General features: G+C 37.9%; 1 protein-coding gene across 1 annotated transcript in view; it reads right to left on the minus strand.

Moving 5' to 3' along the window:
* Positions 1–18,619, minus strand: part of PRDM6 (PR/SET domain 6) — a 76,187-nt gene that overhangs the window by 26,142 nt on the left and 31,426 nt on the right. The gene's annotated exons all lie outside the window — the stretch shown is intronic.

Raw genomic sequence — 18,619 nt, forward strand, 5'->3', positions numbered from 1 at the left:
AACATCTCAGTTGCAGCAAGAGTATTTACTTCAGCAGCCTTACATGATATGTTAGGGAGTTGTATGATCCATAATATCAAAACAAATGAGACTTAGAAGGAAAAATGGAGTTGATGATGCCTTTTGGAGCTCCCTTGAGACACACAATTTTTTTGAAGTACCAAATGAGAAACTAGTCCTGAGGGAATTGTTGTTTTCCTAAACACGACATCCCTGCTAAGGACATGAGAGCCAGTTATGTTGATTTAAATTTAAAAAAAGGTAATATGTTTGTATTCAAAAGTGGATGCTCTCTCTGAAGTCAAGAATAGAGTTGCTCTGGAGATTCTGAAGTGAAAAGATAAATGTATTATGCATACCTACCCCCTGACTGCTGAAAAATGTTATCTAGATAGGTCTAATCCTACTAAAAGTGTGTGATCTCACAAGGTTTTTACTTGTTACACAATTGCTTTGGCAAACCTCACAAATACATCTGAACAATTAGGAGCCTATCTGAAGTAAATCTCATTTTCATGCCTTTTGCTCCTCTATGAACACCATTTGCTTTAACATCCTTCCCCAGAAATGTTATTCCTTTTGAAATTGTGAGCCTAAATTGATGTCTTCTTGAAAGTTTAATTCAGTTAACTAAAGAGGAAGCACATTTATTACATTGAATTGAACATTTCTAGTAAATACAGATTAACAATCTTGAATATCTATTTCAATATCAAGGGAATAATCTCAAAAATTGTGTGACTATATTTGATACTTATGATTTTTTAAAAGAGGGTTTCCTATACTTCACACAAAAATATACATAGGAATCAAAACCTAGTTTTTTTCCTCCACTAAAGGAGAGTCTCAAATTCAGGAACCACCCTTGCTTTTATTTTTGGCCAAGAGGGACTTTGAGTAATCAGGAGGAATATGTCCATTGCAAGAGCAGGAGAGACACAGAAATCAAGTATCTATGGCGATTCTCATCCTTTTTTCCTGTGTGTCTGTGACAAGGATCAGGTGGAACCTGGCCAGATACTCCTGTGTTGGATAAGCAAGATGCTACCCCAACATGCCCTGAGTGGAATAAAGTCAGAGAATCAGGAGTCCTCAGAAGTAAACAAATACTTTAATCCCAGTGATTAAGTTGATTTTTGTATAAATGCTAACATGCTGGTTATCAGCAAGGACCTATTCTTAAGCAAATATCTTAATGTATGCTCAATATGTGAGCAAAATATGCTAAACTACAAAAATCTGTGAAGAAATTGGAAAAGTTCTACACGACATCAGCGTATAAAAAGGAAGAGAAGGAAAAATTAATGACTAAGTACTTGGCTGAAACCATTTTGGCAATATCTATGCAAACATTCTCAGCAGTGTTTATTACTTATCCATTTACATGCTGCTTATTCACACAACAATATATGTCTTAACATGATGCAAAAACAATTCCCATAAATAAAGAGCTGATAACTTCCTAATTCCCAGATGATATGAAACAGGAAAGACAAAGAGGTCTGCCATAATCAGTAGTGACACTCATGTCTTAACACACAGGGCTCTATCCAGGGCTTTGTATAAACAGACAGTCATTAAATGATATAAAAAATTAAAATCTGTCATGAAAACATAGGACTGGGTCTTTCCTGGGCCTTGGTCTGGAACTGGAAGGACTGTGCTGTAAGACTAAGTATTTTCAAATACTTTATTCTGCAAGTACTGATGCATAAAGTGACACTATGCCTTCCTTGGCCATATTGGGATATTACTGACATTGCTGCAAAGTCATCATCTATCCAACAGCACTCTTAGCTCTTTTCTTACAGGATTGTAAACCCATCTGTAAAGAAGAAGAAGCCCTAGGCTTGGAAGGTAAATAACAATACTGTGTTGAATCTATTTGTCAGGTTGCACAATACAGGTTAAAATCTGGAAAAAAAAAACCCCAAAACTCAGATATGGTTATTATTTTTCATGTCACTGTTATGCAGGAGTTCTTATTCATTTTACAGTTTTATAAATCAGAAAACCAGTGAAGAAATAACTGCCTGAAGAAACCCTCATGAGGGAGCAAACCATAATCTGCCATAACAAAGAAAAAACAAACTTGTAGCCCAAGCTGTGAACACAGGCACTACATTTAACAATGGATATACATATTTACCCACATCTCTATTACACATGCATACATCCTTAAACAGCCATACTTTCTATTACAGAAAATACTGCAGAAACCTGTGATAAACTGATGTTACTGGAAGCCTTTGACTACCTCACTTGATCATTGCCTCCATCTACACCGGCATAAATTTCTCACACATTGCAATAGCCTCATGGCAAAATAGAATACCATTTCTCCAAGTCCCTTCAGACTTCGCATTTATTTTTTCTGTGTCTCACATAGTCACTGATCCAAGTGGTGGAAACAGAGTTAGTTATTTCATTTTTCTACTTTGATTGCACTTGGAAGTGTTACCTAAGCTTCATACTGGACCCTGATAACTCTTGGTTTTGCTGGATATTAAGGGTTTGGGTTTTGTTGTGGTTTTTTGTTTGTTTTGTAATGGAATGAACCAGATTGTGGAACAGGCTGGAATCTGATAAAAGAGATCTGCACTCACCTCATCTGATTTGCATTATGGTCCCCCCTTAGCAGTTGCCTTATAGTTAATTATCTTCTTAATAGGTTCTTGACTGTTTACAGATATTCTACTGGTATGTTGCAGATCAAGAGACTCAGAATGTGATACATACTTCTCCTCTATGAATTTCATCTTTTGACTTCAGGATACAACAGAAAATGCTTCATTTTCCAGGAAAATAAGTCAAAAGCATAGTCATCAGAATACAAGTCTTCTCTTTTCAGTATTTTCTGTTATTTTCCTTGCAAACACCCCTTTATAAAGTAATTGAGACATAAATAGAGGGCAGGTTCCTCTTCCAATGTCTGGATTGGTTGAGGATAATTATTTAGAGGACATAGATACTTTAATCACAATTGTAAGAGCAACGCACAATGGCAGTAATAACTTCAAAAGCACACTGCATGCCATATAAGTGATGCTCTAAAATCTCTGAACAGCCATAGCATAAATAACAGAAGTAATATAAACATGAGTCATCTAAGAGTTAAGCAGTAATAAAAGACAAGGTGAGTGCTAAAGAGATTTCTGGAAAGCTTCAATAACTTCAGTACTGATAGAATCAGTATTGCTTACTTGGATCATTAGGGCAAATCTAATCCAGTGCTAAATTGTTGCCCCCGTTTCTGGTATAGATGCCACAAAATTTTAGATTAAAACAGCTCAAATGTAGCGGCACAGCTGCACAGAAAGCCAAGTTATGAAGCAATTAAAAACTAGTTCACAGAAGCGATAGCAAGCGCAAAAATAGTTCTTTGAAATTCTTCCCTCTCTATCTGTTGCCTTCCCTTGTTCTCTTTCCATGGCCTGCTATTACATCTTTAGAAATTCTTGCATTTTATTTTTCCATTTAGTCAGGTAAGAAAGGTATAAGCAGATAATTATTTGGCTGCTCATTTTCACTTCAGGCAGTCAGGGAATGGAGTGATCCTGAAAATAAAATGTTTCTTTGGAGACACATTTATATTGTAAAAGTAGTTATTAGAATATTTTTTATGTTGCAAGATATCAAAAGAAATGTGAGGAAAGCCACAAAATATGCAAGAGTTAATTCTAACCATTGTAGAGACTCTTGCATTTTGCTGTTCACTGCTATTCTCATTGATATCATATGCATAAAATCATAGAATTTTCAAATCATTTACTATGAGTCTTCTCCTCTCTAAAGATTTACTCTTGCCTTCAATGCAAAGATAGCAAATATGTATCCAAAACTACCGGTAATATGGTAAAAAAAGTTGTAACCAGACATGTTAGATGTAGTAGTATCCATACAAGTTATATCCTTTCTGTAACAGTGCATGAACCTACAGGTCACAGTTACACTGGAAGCTTCTTCTTCACTAACTTGGACATCAGAACTCAATAAGCTCTATATTAAGCAAATCTCACTATTGTGAGACCCTGCTTTTGATGTAAAAACAATACATTTTCTAAAGGTGTCTAACCTGAACAGAAGTTGAAAACAATGCCAAAAAGGATAATGGTTACAAGTCTGGCTATTAAGCTGACAGTCTGTAAAATGTGTGCAATTATAGAACCATAGAATTGCTTAGGTTGCAAAAAGACTTTTAAAATCATTGAATCCAGCCCTTAACCCAGCACAGCCAAGCCAAGCAGGGTTGAGGTCCCTGCATTAAGTCCTTAAGTCCCACAGCTAAACTTCTTTAAAATACCTCTGGGGAAGGTGACTCTATCACTTCCCTGAACAGCCCGTTCCAGTGCTTGACAACCCTCTTGGTGAAGAACTTTTCCCTAACATCCAAGTTAAACCTCCTCTGGCACAGTTGGAGGTTTTTTTACTCTTTCCCTGTTACTTGTTGCCTGGGAGACAACCCCAGCTCGTGCACTCCTAGATCCTCCTTTCAGGCAGCTGTAGAGAGCAGTAAGGTCCCCCCAGTCCTCCTTTTCTCCAGACTAAACAGCCCCACCTCCCTCAGCTGCTCCTCACAGGACTTGTGCTCCAGATCCTTACCTTTCTCCATTGCCCTTCTCTGCAGGACCTCAATGTCCTTTTTGTAGTGAGGGACCTCGGACTGGACACAGGACTTGTGTGGTGTCACCTGTGCCCAGTACAGGGGCACAATCCCTGCCCTGCTCCTGCTGGCCACACTGCTGCAGACACAGGCCGGGATGCCATTGGCTTTCTTGGCCATGTGGGCACAGCTAGCTCATGTTCAGCTGCTGTCAACCAGCACTACCAGGTCCTTTTCCACCAGGACATCTTTCCAGTCTCTCTTCCCCCAGCCTGTACCATCATGTAGGGTTGTTGTGACCAAAGTGCAGGACCTAGTATTTGCCCTTGTTTGACCTCACAGACTTGGCCTCAGCCCATCAATCCAGTCTGTCCAGATCCCTCTGCAGAGTCCATTCACCACCCTCCAGTAGATCAACACTACTGTGTAAATTAGTGTCATCTGCAGACTGGCAAAGGATATACTTGATCCCCACATCCATATCACGGATAAAGATATTGAACAGGGCTGTTCCCCACCACTGAGCCCTGGGTAACAGCACTTATGACTGGCCACGAGCTGATTTAGCACCACTCATCTCTGTTCTCTGGACACTGCCAGTTTCTGCTTTTTACTTGAAGAGTACAGGCCATCAGCATCCAATTTTTCCAGCAGAATTCTGTGGGAAACGGTGTCAAGGCTTCACTGAAGAAAAGGTAGATAATACCCACAGCCGCTCCCTCATCTGTGAAGTATGTCACGCTTTCACAGAAGAAAACCAGGTCATTCAAGCAGGACCTGCCTTTATAAACCCATGCTGACTGTGCTCAGTCCTGGTTGTCTGCATGATGGCACTCAAGGTTCTTTGCTCCATGACCTCCCCTGGCACCAAGACCATGCTTACAGGCCTGTTGTTCCCTGCATCCTTTTTCCTGACCCTCTTGTAACTTTGCTTTATGTCTGCTGGCTGCTGGTCAACTGGAACCTCCCTGATGAGCCAAGGCCACTTATAAATGATTGAAAATAGCTTAGTGAGCTCTTCCTCCAGCTCCTCAAGACTTGTGTCTAACCCATCTGACTCCACAGACTTGTGTATATCCAAATGGAGCAGATCTCTTACAATTTTTCTCTCTATTACAGGGGCTTCATTTGGCTTCCCACACCTGTCTTACAGCTCAGAGGATTGATTATTCAGAGAAGAACTGGTCTTACTATTAAAGACTGGGGCAAAGAAGGTACCTCAGCTTTTTCCTCATCTTTTGTCACTGTTTCCTCACATATCCACCAAAGGGATTCTGCTTGGCTCTCCTTAAGGTGCTACATTTTATAGAAACCTTTCTTATTTTCTTTTACAGCAGGTAAGTTCTACTTGGGCTTCGGCCCTTCTAATTGTCTCCCTGCATAATTTCATTACATCCTCTGAAGCTGCCTGCCCCTTTCTTCGAAAGGTCACAAACTCTCTTTTTCCCCCTAACTTCCAGACAAAGTTCTCTTTTTGACTAGGCTAATCTTCTTCCCCCACCAATTCATCTTTTAGCATATGTGGACAGCCTGCCCCTGTTCCTTTAAGATTTCCTTATTAAAGCACATCCAACCTTCCTGGACTCCTTGCCTTTCAAGAGTGCCTCCCAAGGGATTCTGTCACTTAGTCCCCTAAACAGGCTAGAGTCTGCCCTCTGGAAGTCCAAGACAGCAGTTCTGCTGATCTTCCTCCTTACAACTCTGAGATTTGAAAACTCAATCATTTTGTGATCATTGTGCTCATGACAGCCTTTAACCATCACATAACCTGTAAGTCCTTCTGTGTTCACAAACAGCATGGCACATTCCGTAGCTGACTCCCTCACCATCTGTGTCAGGAAGTTCTCTTCCACACACTCCACAATCATCCTGGATTTTTTCCCCTCTACACTGTTCCATTTTCACAAACATCAACTAAATTGAGGTCTCCCAGGAGAACAAGGGATGGCAATCATGAGACTTCTCCCAGCTGCTTATAGAATATTTCACCTTCCTCGTCATCTTGGCTGGATGGTCTAAAACAGACTTCCACCAGAATATCTGCTATATTGTCCTTCCTCTTAGCTCCTACCCATAAACACTCAATCCTGTCATCAACATCATCTCCTTTTGAAGGAAACTGCCATATCTTCATTGAACTTTTTTTTAATTCACTCTGCAGCACTTTACTCATTATCTGCAATGAACTAGTACTGTAAGTAAAGTTGAATACACGTAAGCTCTCTTAGAGGGGGGAAGAGTGTTAAGTGGCTTTACTGGTAGAAGACAGCTCTACAGCCAATAGAACAAATTACAAGGATGGTTACCTCTCCCATACAGCTGAAGAAATAGCTGCCTCTTTCCTGAAAAGCCCTGAAACTCAGATAAATGAACAGTAAAATTCAGTTATTTGACTTGCTTAAGGCAGTCATTGTTCAACAAAATGCCAATGAACTCCAGAGTTTATTATGACACGTATACATTATTTATTTGTTAGAGCTTCTAATCATGTCAAACTGAAAGGAAACTAAATTGTATGCATGACTTGATAACTTACTCATTTAGGTTGGATTTTGTGTAGTGTGCTGGTGCCTAGCACCTGGCTTTGAAATCAGCACACCACCAAAGGACCTCATTATCTAGAAAGTTGGAAACATTTAGCAGATGCTGCATGAACTGAAAGAGAGAAGATACTAGCACTTCATTGAAAATATTACATTTAAGGAGCATAGTTTAGGCTGAAAATCAAAATACAGCTGGGTTCATATTGATAGCAACAAGTGCTCAAAGAATGAATGCTTTTAGACTTTTAATGCCTTAATATTAGGTGCTGGACATCTGCTTTAGGACAGGAGGGCCCTTCTAAGTATGTGTCTTCTCCTTGTTACACGCTGAATGAAACAATCATGCGTATAACCATAACTTCTTTCTCATTTCTTTCACTAACTTGATAACCAAGTAAGGGTATTCAGCAAGCTTTCTAAGAACTCTTTAGTCCCACTGTATAAAAGAAAAATGAAATATAATGCAGCTCAGACACAAACTAAAATGCACAGAAAACTCCAAATTATTTTAATAAAAAGAAAAACTGATGTTGATTTATGACAATAGTAATAATATATAATCACATCCTTTGCAAAAACCACATCTCAAACATTGAAATATATTGTAAATTATGTGCTATCTTTCAGATTACCTATACAGCGAACAGGCTGAACAGCCTGGATAAAGACAATATCCATCATATTCTGATAAATCCAGTTTTGATGCCTAATAAATATTATTGTATCTGTAATAATCAACTATACATGTAAAACTGGTACGCAACCATAGTAGTGTGCATGTCATCAACCTCATTCTGCTATAAGTGGAAATGTTTGGACAGGTTCCCCGTTCAATTGCATGGTCATTATTTCAGAAAGACATTAGTTATAAATACTTCTCATACATTTCACTGTTTCTTGATAAGACTAATTGATTTGCTTTACCAGTTAAAGTATGTCTTCAGATTATTTATAGGCAGATAGCAGAATCAAAAATATAAATATATTTCAGATAACATTCAAGCTTGTTGTCTTAGGAGGAGATAAGAATGCTTTGGTTTATTATTATACAGAAAATGAAAGCCAGTTACCATGATCTTTACATCTATATGAAATAAATCCATGCCAATAACTAGTTACTTGTTTTGAAGTGCTTCTATTCTTATAATAACAACTGATGGTATCTCCTTGCCATGTAGAAAATGCAACAATCCATTCGAAGTATGATTTTTCTTTCTTGAAGTATTTGTATTACATGCAATTTGTTTATACTTAGAATTATCATCAAGTTTTCCAAAGCAATTGACAAAATAGAAATCTGAAATAAATGAGCAAGGAGGAAATCTCAGGAGGCCTCACTAGTTAAAGTCAAAGGAAAATTTTTGTCCAACTGAATGCAACCCCTCTATGAAAAAGCACAGAAATATATCCTGACAGCCAATGGTCTTCTTTGGCTGTTCACACAATGCAAAGCAATTTTCTAAAATTAACCATATCTGATACAGAGTGTACATCTTATAATATCTACGCAATGTTTTTCTCTTTAATCTAGCAGGCATCATCTAGCAAATTTTATAAAAGAGAATACTTGCCAAATAATATTAAAAGCTATTTAGTTTTAATGTTTCTCAAAGGGTTATGGCATATGAAACTATAAACATTGGTTTGAACTGTCTGTGCTAGGTGAAAGGCTTCATCTCTCACTTAGACCTCAGTCCAGCAAACACTTCTGCACATGTTGTAGTCCCATTGATCTCAATGGGACTACTCGTGTGTGAAATCAAGCATCTGTGTAAGCAGTTGGAGGATTGGGGCCTTATTCCAGAAAGTGTCATGAAAGCAATGCCCTGCTGATTATGTGGACTTCATAAAATTACTTTTTTTAAAGTCAAGTCTCCGTGGTTTGTTTTGACATTAGCCCGTGGAGGTCCTGGAATAGGAAAGAATTTCATGTAATGCAACAGTGTTACTCAACACCAGGGCGATGAGAGGAAGACACAGAGCAGAAAAAAACTCTATGCATGAAGCTGGAAACTTGAACACATGTAAACAGATCTGTAAAATACCAGTGCCCTTGCAGTACCCACTGACATCACAGGGCCTTCCCTGAGTGTGATTCTGCGCTCTCCTGATAGGTCCAGTGATAGGACAAAGAAAGTTGTGGTGCTCTGGCCACAAGTCATTCTGCAATGGAGACATTTTTGTTTAACATTGTTATTTCCCTGCTCACTGCCCTGCTCGCTACCCTGCCTTCCTGTGCAGCCCTGGTACCAGAAGATCATGTGGAGGCAACAGATTGAAGTGATTTTCTCCAGTCTTTTCTATGTGGGACATGGAGCATGAAGAGAAAAATGTTACCAATCTAGGCCCTCTGGTCACTCTTCAGAAAGACTGAGAAAGAAACCAGACTAAAAATGAAAAGATGTTTAAGAACAGAGAAGCAAATTATCAAAGCTGAGATAACCCAGAAAGACTCTCACACCTGTTGACTGGTAAATGCAAATCCTGGTAAATATAACAGGGAAGGAGTTACAAGTAAGGGCTCAATACTAAAAACTCTGATTCGACCGAAAAGAATCAATGAACTTACTCAGTAATGAAGCTTGTAAAATTATATTGGGAGCCAGACAATCAGTACAGTTATAGCGATTCTTTCTTGCTCCCAGTGCCTCTGGAAACAAAGAACTGTTTCCTTTGCAAGGTAATGGCAGACCTTAAGCCGTTTTCTTGGAGGTTCTCAAAACCATTAGACATTGAAAGGTGAAATTAAAAAGTGTTTGTTTCATTTTGTTTTTCATTCCTTTACACAACCAAATATCCCAGAATGATTTTAGCAGATTTAATCATTCAGCATCAAGCTAGACAATGCAGCTGAAACAAGTGTGCATGTATACACTCCTGGGGTGACTCAGAGTCATCCCCAGAGAACTCACTCTGGTGGACCAAAAGAAACTCATCAATGAAAATCGTTCTCATTTGCCCTGATTCTTACACATAAGAAAGAAAAAACTATGGAGAGTCTGTTCTTCAAATTCAGTGCTTACCTTGCTTGTAAGAGGAAGCTGATGGCCCAAGAATGGCACAGCTTTTCATCCCTCATTCCTATAATTTCTGTAAAGTGCTTTTTCAAAGCGCTGTTCTAAACTGTGTTTTTGTAGTTTGTGCATGAATCAGTACTTCTAGAGAGGTAGCAGATCTTATATGTACAAATCTCAGACTCAGTGATTAGGGGTATTTTCAGAAATACTGAAATACAGTGCATAGAACATACGGCACAATTATCATTCTGTAATTGACTTTGGTTTCAGTTAGCAACACGTGGGGCTTTTCATTATTTTCTTTACCTTTAGGATTTTTAAAAGCTCCAACACCATATTCCTTTAAGCATTTTAAGAACTAGATTATAAAGGAACTTCTCTTCTTGAGCACAGAACAGCTTGAGATTCTAAGGGATCTGCAGAGAGGGTGTCAAGAGGATGGAGTCACTCTTCTTGGTGGTGCCAAGCAAAAAGACAAGAGGCAATGGTCAGAAACTGATGTACAGGAAGTTCTACATGAATAGGAAGAAAAATTTTACCATGAGCAATTTTACCGTGACCATTAGAGCAATTAGAAGAACCAAGAGGTTGCAGAGTGTCCTTCTAAGGATATATTTAAAAGCTGTCTGCATACAAGCCTGAGTAGCATGCTCTAAGAAGCCCTCCTTGAACAGGGAGGTTGGACTATGTGACTCAAATGGTCTCATCCAACCTTAGATAAAAAATCCCAACCCTCATGCAGAAATGCATTACATGTGAAAATACTCTCTGAAAAGAAAGCCTGTCCACAAGTAGCCTCCTCTTCAAGAAATGTCAAGAGCATTACTTTGTTCTAAACATGTATTGCTGCCTAATGTAATGGTTGTGATCACTGATAAGGTTTGCTCCTGGACCAGGGAAATACTATATAGTTATATTCAGATGTGTAAAATTAAGTTCAGGTGTGTAAACTAGTGTTTCCGGTGAGTTCAAGTATTCCACTAAAGTTCCAGTGACTGCTCCAGAAGACAAGCAGTTATCCTAAAGTTCTGGGCATTACTTGTCAACCCTGTCTGTATGTCTTAGATACTTTCCAGGATTTAAAATTCCACTAAACACCTCCATTCAGGCGCTTGAATTGCTCTGCAGATGCCTGGGTTTAGCTCCTGCCCTGAAAATGGTTTGTCACATGGCTTACAGCAAGTACTTAAAGTCTTGATCCTGCAGCTGTAGAAAACAGGGAGTTTGATAACATTTTTTCTGCACCATTTGCTTATCTTCACTCTGAGTTTGTAAGTAAATATGGGTAGGGACAGTGTTTACAGTGTATGTGTAGAACATCTTTCACAGCAGAGCACCCATTTACTACTACAATACAGGCTCCACAGATAATTCTTTCAATCCTTTTCTAAACTTCTCATTAAGGCTTGCCATAAATGAGGAATTTCAGTAAAAATTACATACCTTAGAAAATATACTTAGTTCCTTTGTGAGTTTTAAATAATGAGGCACAGTGATATTTTTAGTTTGGAATATTTTGGAATGTCTGGAATGTCAAGTTCCCCAGATGATGATTAAAAGGTCAAGTAATAAAGTATATGATAAACTGTGCCTGAGATTCCTCATAAAACAATGAGTAATGGCTGTACAAACTGTGTTGCCATGTTTTCATATCAAAAAATTCCTAGAGTCTATTATTCCTTCAAATTTGTTAAACCATAGGACTGTTAGAAAAAGATAGCACATGAATGGCTAGTTTTCAGCCTCTTTGGGGCTGAAGTCAGAGTCAAGAAGCAAACAAAAGGAGTGCAGTAAAGTTGTGCTGATGTTGCTAGTGGACATCATAGTAGAGAATGTGAAAAGGGTTTTTTTCATTCCCAAGTGCAGGTCTGGTGTTGGTAAGTATCATGCTAAGTTTCTTTAGAAGTGTGTTTGTTTCTGTGAGGATTATAACGTTAGATTAGAACATTGCTTGAGACACAATCACAGGAGCCCTCCAGAGCTGTCAAGCATTTGGCATATCTCACTTATCTCTAAGGGTGGCAGGGGCCATCAATACAAAGTGGACCATCAATCAATATGGGGTCTTTTTCAGACATTGCCTGTCAGCTGATCAGAGGAAGACTTTAGGGAATCAGCTTTCCATTATCAGGATTTGGTCTGTGATCAGAACAAGCCACTAAACCTTTTACTTTTCACTTGGCAAAAACATACACACTGGAAAAAAGTCCTGACAGTTCATTCATTTTGCTCCATCACTGGAGCCAGATGATGTTTGACTGGGGAGACCCACCCTCTTTGATGTTGTACTCTTTTGAGAGTGCCCTGCTGTGAAGAAAATTTTCTCCTTCCAAATTAAAGAGAAATATTTCTGTGTCCAGCTGTTAAATGTGACGTTTGCCATTTTTCAGTGCACTGGCTTTGTGCCATCTCGCAGGCTGTGTTTCAAACCTATCTTTTTCCTTTCCCCTTCTCAGCAGCAATATCCACAATGTGTTAGTGTCTCCAACTTTTACATACATCAATACCAAAAGGGAAAACAAAAGTAATGCTGCATTTCTCTGAACTACAGCAGCAATATTTACATGCCTCTTCTGATTTTTTTAATTAAAGCCAGCGATCCTTCATGCAATGAAGGATAAAACCCTTAAATATGATCTATGAAAAGCTGACTTCAGTTTCATTTTGATTGCAGTAGGCAAACCATGCCCAAGCAAAGCCTTAGTAGAAAACATTTACTGGTTAAATGAGTGTGGATATTACTAAAACTTGTTTTGTGTCCACATCAAAAAAATGGCACCCATTCAGCAGCCCTGGCTCTGTTTAAATTAAGACAAACTTCTCATGAAATCTTGAATAAATATTTAGGTTTATGTAATCAAGAAAATCTGTCTCTTCTCGTATTTATTAAGTGTAATTTTTAGAGTTATAAAAACCACTGTCACCAATTGTGTATACAGCAAATAAAGGGTGAACTCATCATTACAACATTTTGCCTATCCATTGAGGTGGATGAAATGCAACAGGTTCCAAATATTCTTCAGTTCAAGCTCTCCATAATCATTTTCATTTGCATTTTTGCTGATACAGAAAAGGATCAATGTTTGATGGATTTTGGCAAAGTCATTATTACAAAACTGTGTTCTGTAATTAATCTCAGGCTATGACCAGCAAATCTGAATAACTGCTCATGTACTCATCACATCTTCATGCTGTGAAAATTAAAACCTGACTGAGAGCCTCAAAGGATGAGAATGGAAACACTTAATTTGGAAAATTACATGAATGGTAAAAAAAACAAAGCACTTCCCCTTTAGGTAATCACTTTGTAGATCCATGCCAAAAAAGAGTATATTCAGATAGATTTGATCTAGAAATAAGCAGTAAAGATGCTCTTAATCTGGACTACATGTAACTCATGGACACTTTTTTAAAAAAATTTAGAATGATACAGGTTTACAAATAAATAAACATCAGCCTCTCTCAAAAAGGGTAGCAGAGAGCCAAGCTGCATTCTGAGGGGCTTCAGGCAGTTCTGAAAAGCTGTCTGGTGTCTAACAAAGGCAGTGCTGGGGCTGGAGATGTCCAAGCAATACAGAGACGCTGGCTTGTAATGGTGTTGGCAATTCAACAGCAGGCATGCTTGCTTGTTCCTGGAATGAATCAATCACTGCCACTCCTAAAATTGCAAGCAGCACATATATACTCTACAAATGGTACATTTGGATCTCTGCATTGTGCTGGTTCCGTGACTCTGGTTCCAAACAGGTGACCTTATTATATGAATATAATTTATGCTGCTATGGTCCTTCTCTATCCTTATTTCCAAATCAATAAAGAAATAATTTTCTTCCTGATAATTGTAACTTTCTCTTATTTAGCTAACCAATGTTACCCAAAATTTTCTTTACTTTCCTCTAGTCTCCCATCAGCCACTGTTTCATCATGTTTGTTTTTTCTGTCCCTCAACCTATCAGGCGACAGAAAAACACCTGAGAATACCTCATAAGAGTGAAAATGAAGGACTGATTCCAAAGACTTGTGTTGGCCTCTGTCACTATTACTTATTCTGCATTATTCTCTTTCACCTTTAAAAGCATACGCCTTACCTTTATCCTTCCAGTTTTTCTCAACTCTCCTCCCTGTGCCAAAAATAATTTTCTGTAAAAGGGAAATTTTTGTCCCAAACAGGAATAAGTGAAAATGTATAGGTGGCTTATATAGGCAAACACAGATGAAGCATAAATAGTTAAGCAGTTTGTGTAGCAAATCTGCTGGCCTTAAATGACCACTTTTTTACAAAGGAACTCAAGGTAGATAAAATAATTTAAAACCAATAGAACCAGTGATTACAATCCATCTTGAATATTTTAGCAGTAAAATGATTTATGTAAAGCAAGTTTTATTTCTCCTCAAGACTAAATTTAAAAAAATTAAAATCAATCAATTATTTTGAAGATTTTCCTGCATCCTCAAAATTTATAGCAAAGGGGAAATCAATAATTTTTAGCAAGGTTGCCTGTAAAATTATTTTGCTGGATCTGTTCAAAACAGCACAATGGTTGCAAAGCAATAAAAATAACAAAATATTTTGGAGCAAGGGTTTTTATTTTCATTTTTTTTTTTCAATTTGGATTATTTCAAGATTTTATAAACCAAAATAAAGAGTTTAATTGAAAGCTTACTGTGCCTTAAAAATTAAAGGAATTTGGAACTGAGAAATACATATTTTGTTTAGAAAATGTAGGAACTTCATATTTAGATAATTTTGAACTGTTTTCCCCTAAGTTTTATTCATGAGAAATTTCCATGAAACTAACATTTTTTTTTTGCAGAAAGTTTTATTTTCTGAGCATTCACGTGAAAACGAAAAATTGTTTCCTTGGGAAACTCCAACAATTTGTAACCAGTTATCTGTTGTACCCCAGTTAAAGACACACATAAAAGACACACATGGCACCTAAGAGCTTGCAATCTAAAAGACACAGATAAGGCTAAATTAAATGAGAGACCCAGAAAACATGATGAAAGTGTAACCTTTCTCCACTCCTTCCCTGTATCTTTCTCCCTCATGCACAATCACAAAAATTCTCTGCTTAAATACAAAAAGAATAATAGGGAGTACAGCTACACAGTTTTTCTGAGTTAAGCAGAACTTCCCTGCTTCCCCTCTGCCTGATAGAAAAGCTTTGGTTTCCCAGTGGGGTACAGATCTCTACCAGCTTCCTCCTTTTCCTGGGGAAAATAAACCCTGGATGTATCTGCAGGCAGGTTAAAATCTGAGCCCTTTCTGGGCCAGCTGGTACCCCCTGACCGCCGGAGCGTGGGGAGGCAGTGTCAGATGCATGTTACTCCAGGGTTTTGAGGGCAAAGGGAATACATACTAAAGAAAGAGCAGCGAAACTAAGCAATGTAGAAAATACCTATTTTTGCAAGGGGTTCCTGAAGAACCTCTTGCTGATAGTAAACAAATGAGTCCTGGTTCAGCTTCTTTTTAATGCCTCACAGACCATGTACTTACTGTATGTGGTTGACTTTCCAGGCTGGTTTGACCATTATATTTGTAAGACGAGAGTTTATTAAAAATAACTGTGAGCCAATTCTTAGCAATACCCTCAGACTAACTGTTTTCAAAGAATTTGATGAAGCTGTAATAAAAATCAATTTATCCACAGAAAAAAGCACTTCTTGTTCTCAAATGACAGATTTATGATTTCACGCAAGCATGAATATCCTAGAGCTCACCCTTTTTAATAAGGAGTCTTTTAAAAAACATAAAATATTTGTCCTAATGAAGTAATGGTTTCATAAGGTTTTGCTTCTTTTCGGTACTGCCTACAGTTTTATGTCTTTGTTGAAATGTGTCACTTCTAAAATTATTATATTTTCCTAAGTCTACTATATTCTTTTTCTAACCCGCACTAAGAAAGCACAATTGTCAGACATTATGTTCTGAGGGCAAACTGACCTCCAACACATTGTGGATAACGTAAATTTAATATTTTATAGTTATTCTGAAAACATTCCTAAACTCAAGATCCTTGTTGCTTAGTATATTCAACTCGCTCCACCTAACAACAGTAAACTAAAGAGGCCAATGTTTTCTGCAGAAAATCAAAGTAAAAAGTGAGAGGCAAAGCTGAAAAGTGCTTTAACTTTTACAGAGTCACTATTACAGAGTCACTGCCAACTTCAGATAAGACACTGTATGGAGACAGCCCAAAGAGCTGCTGCAATTCCAGGACTGTCGTCTTAGCCTGTTCAAATTGGTCTAAAAATTCTCCAAGAAACCGGGAGTATAGGAGGAGGGAGACAGGAGAGGTTAATGCACTGTGATTCTAGCCTCAGCTGACTCATTCTTTCAAGAAATACTGAGGCTCCTCCAACAGAATATGATAGTGTGTCACTGGGGCAGATTTTGCTTCTTTTTTTCAAACACTTTTCATTCTCCGGTAGAGAGCAGAGAAGGATCTGAGTTACTCCAGGCTTCAAAGGAAAGACATTTATTTTGTCCAGATAAGTAAATTGTCTAGTAATCCCATGTGGCATCTGGATAGGAAATATATTATACTTACTAGAAAATTGAGCAAATCCTTGGAATCAAGGATGAATAAACAAACTGACTGAGAGGAAAAGACACTTACCAGAGTCTTAATAATGAGGTACATTCAGGAGCATTCCATGCTTTAAGGGGTAGTTTTGCACTGAGTGTGACTAATGAGGCCTGGTTTTAGTACGGATGTGTGTGTCTTTTGTCCCAAAACATTCACTTCTGTAATAATCTCCACTTTGATACTGATGCCAGTGTATGATACACTGATATGTAAATACTTTTCAGTTATTATGCACTTAGTTCTGCTGCTATCACTGGAAGTTCAGCACACAGAAGATCAAAATGGTCAGTGCAGTCTGTCCCTGTGAGTGCAGGAGGAACGGGGTCCTGGGGCACTGTTCTTTGCAATGTGCAAGTAGAGATAGCTATAGTGGTAATTGAAATTGCTCCCAAAAATATCCAGTAGCTTTTGCTCAGCAGTGAGATATAGACTGGGTCACTGAGCTTTGCTGAGCTCCAAAGGGTTTGTTGTTTTTTTTTCTTGAAAGCATCCCAACAGCATGTAACTTCTTCTAGATGTCACTTTGTGAAATGTGAAGTAGCAAGCAGGTGAAATCTGGAACAATGCAGTAGAGAAAAGTCCTGGTGCACAGTCCTGGTGCTCACCAAACCTCATGTGTTTTACCAATAGTGCAGGCAATAGGTCCAGATTGCAGATATTGTTTTCCCCAGTCTCTGGAAATTTAAGCTGCTGCATATTTGGAAAAGTACAGTTGCCATGACAATACCAAAAAGAGTGTGCCCTGTATGCTTTTCATATTTGACTTCACTATATATACAGGATATCCTGTATTATTCACACTGTCTGGCACTTCTAAAAGACAAAAACTACATTTCCTGTTTTCTTCTTTCTTTTCCCCCTACTTTTTTTACTTTACAGTTCAGATTTATCCTCTTACCTATGATATCAAAATCAGTGAAAATGCAGGAGCAATTACTGTATTCCTACCAATATAGTTCTGACTCTCAACTAAATCCATTCCAATCTCTACAGGTAAATCATTAGCAATAACAGAGTTCAATTGTAAATACTTTCTGTAATAATTAAATTTAAATGTCATGTTTTGTGACATTTTCTCAATCTAAAATGCATTTTGTTCAAAAATGTTCAAAACAAACAATGACGAAAACAAACCCTCAGATTCTAATGGAGTTTTGAACACTGTAAGTATGATCTGAATGAGACCCAAAATTGTACTACTATGAGCAGCTCTTAACACAAAATTGCATGGAAGTTCTACCAACAGTGTCAAAAGGCGTCACACTCCACAGTGCAGAGTATCTGTATTTCAGTCTTTTAATTGCAGTGTAAATCCTCTAAAAGTCAGTACAATAATAACCAGCAGAAGGAGACAGCTGGTAGATTTTTGAATTACAGTGGTGATGGGAGAAAAATAGCAGGAAGACCTTATCACAGTTATAACAAATGATTGCAACACTTTTCACCTGTAATATTACAAAGATATGTGTTGCTATTCCCGTTTTACACCTGATGTAAACCATACCATTAACTTTGCAACTCTGCTTAAACAGTCTGTCCACTTCAATGCTACATCTACATATACTGTTCACAAAAACGAGAAAAAAATCCAAACCTTATCACAGATGTCATTCGCATAGTGAATAGAGTCAGTTCTGAGATTTGTATTGATTTAATATCCTTGAGAGTAAAAATAAACAGGACTCAAAAGATCTATCATGATGCAATTATCCAGTTTTCCTTTTAAAATGCATCTCTGCTTGGTTCCTGACAAATAATTTTAACTGTAAATTTGAAAATGTCTCTGTTATAAAACTGCACAGATCTGAACTACAATAGTTAAAGCTCAAATGTTTTATAAATACATTTTAAATATGGCATTAA

This window comes from Camarhynchus parvulus, chromosome Z (genome assembly GCF_901933205.1).
Source record: "Camarhynchus parvulus chromosome Z, STF_HiC, whole genome shotgun sequence".
In the NCBI taxonomy this organism is placed as follows: Eukaryota; Metazoa; Chordata; class Aves; order Passeriformes; family Thraupidae; genus Camarhynchus; species Camarhynchus parvulus.